This window comes from Dipodomys ordii, unplaced genomic scaffold, assembly GCF_000151885.1.
Source record: "Dipodomys ordii isolate 6190 unplaced genomic scaffold, Dord_2.0 Scaffold140, whole genome shotgun sequence".
Lineage (NCBI taxonomy): Eukaryota > Metazoa > Chordata > Mammalia > Rodentia > Heteromyidae > Dipodomys > Dipodomys ordii.
In genome coordinates, this window is record NW_012267356.1 from 3,591,267 (window position 1) to 3,593,531 (window position 2,265).

The 2,265-nt window shown below is 37.2% G+C and overlaps 1 protein-coding gene across 2 annotated transcripts in view; it reads left to right on the plus strand.

Annotated features, from left to right (window-relative positions):
* The window catches only part of Dclk1 (doublecortin-like kinase 1), a 346,512-nt gene that overhangs the window by 10,534 nt on the left and 333,713 nt on the right, over positions 1-2,265 (plus strand). The window lies entirely within an intron of this gene.

Here is a 2,265-nt window from a genome sequence, read left to right on the forward strand (position 1 = left end):
TGAAGGGTAAACAAAGGAGGAGGCTGCAATGCTTGATAAGAAATGTACGCATTATCCTGCCCATGTAATTGTAACCCCTCTGTACAGTATGTTCACAAGAAATAAAAATTAAAATTAAAAAAAGAACTAAAAAAAAAAAGAATTGGAGTTGGACTTGACATTGATTAGCTATACAACACTGGAGATGTAATATAACCTCTTTTGTGCCCAAAGTTAAGACGAGGACAATAATACCTACTATGAATGGTTTTCATGAGAACAAAATAAGAAACACATGAAAGTCACCCAAACAACAAAAAGCAAGCCCTTAGCTAACAGAAGCCACTGATCAATAGGGCTATGGTCAAATGTTGTCATCTTGTAGCATACAGAGATATGGCTGCTTGGAGCAGCAATCGGGGTTCCAAGCTTATTAAACATTAGATGTTGGGAAGTAGGGTAAGATGTGCCAGTACATAATAATATGCTGGAAGTATTTCAGAATAGCTCTTATTAATAGTAAGTTGTAAAAATATGGATGGGGTCAACAGGCAAGAGAAAAACAAAAATCTGAATTTTCCTATTGCAAATGGGTTAATACCAGTCACTTCCTTGATATTTTACAGGAAATGACATAGTTGTGTTTGGTTTATTTGACAGTCCTAAGGTGTTGAAACTCAGGGCTTTGCACTTTCTAGACAGGTATTCTACTGCTGCCTATGCCTCCAGTCCCTTTTTTTGTTCTTATTATTCTTGAAGCAGAGTCTTGCTTACTGCCAAGTGTATGCTTGGTGTATAATACACCTATTTTAGGTTTCCTATCACAGCTGGGATGTCAGGCACGGGCTACCATACCTAGCTTCTTCCATTGAGATGGAGTTTCATGCACTCTATTACCTGAGATTGGCTTAGTATAACAAATTTCCCAATCTCAAACTCCAAAGAAAGCAGGATGACATCATACACCACGATCAAACAGGATTCATTTCAGGGATGTAAAGCTGGTTCTACATACACAAATCAATTAAGATAATTCATCACACAAACAAGAGCAAGGATAAGAACCACATGGTTATCTCAATAGATGCAGAAAAGACATTTGACAAGATCCAACACCCCTTTATGATGAAGGCTCTGGAAAAACTAGGAATCTATGGAACATTCCTCAATACAATAAAGGCTGTATATGACAAACCTACAGCCAGCATTATACTTAATGGTGAAAAACTACAGCCATTTCCTCTTAACTCAGGAATGAGACAAGGATGTCCACTCTCTTCTCTTCAATTTAGTATTAGGATGCCTAGCTACAGCAATAAGACAAGATGCAAGCATAAAAGGGATCCAAATAGGGAAAGATGAAGTAAAACTACTTCTTTGCAGATGACATGATCTAGTATTTAAAGAATCCCATGGACTCCACTCCCAAATTACTCAAGCTGATTCAAAACTTTGGCAAAGTAGCAGGGTGTAAAATTAACCCTCAAAAATCAATGGCTTTTCTGTATGCCAACAATGAGAAAAATGTGGCTGAAATCAGGAAAGCAACTCCATTCATAATAGCCCCACAAAAAATAAAATACCTAGGAGACCTCTATGATGAAAACTTTAAAAACTTGAAAAAGGAAATCAAAACAGAACTTAGAAAGTGGAAAAACCTCTCATGCTCCTGGATTGGAAGAATAAACATCGTGAAAATAGCAATGCTTCCCAAGGCTATCTACAAATTCAATGGGATACCTACCAATATTCCAACCTCATTCTTCAAGGAAATAAAGATACAATCCAAAAATTCATATGAAACAATAAAAACCCCAAAAGCAAAAATGATCCTTAACAGAAAGAACAGTGCTGGAGGAATATCAATACCAAATTTCAAACTCTACTACAAAGCCATAGTAATCAAAACAGCTTGGTACTGGCACAAGAACAGACCTCAGGACCAATAGAATAGAATTGAAAACCCAGAAATGAATCCACAGACCTATAGCCACCTAATCTTCAATATGGGAGCCTAAAAAAGTAGAATGGAAGAAAGACAGCCTCTTTAGTAAGCGGTGCTGGCAAAATTGGTTAATTACTTGAAGAAAACTACAGCTAGATCCTTATATATCACCCTGCATCAGAATCAACTCCAAATGGATCAAAGACCTCGGAGTCAAAGCAGACACCCTGAAAACATTACAGAACCAAATAGGAGAAACCCTAGGTCTCCTTGGCACAGGCCAAAATTTTCTTAATAGAGACCCAGAAACACAACAAATCAAAGAAAGGTTGGACAAATGG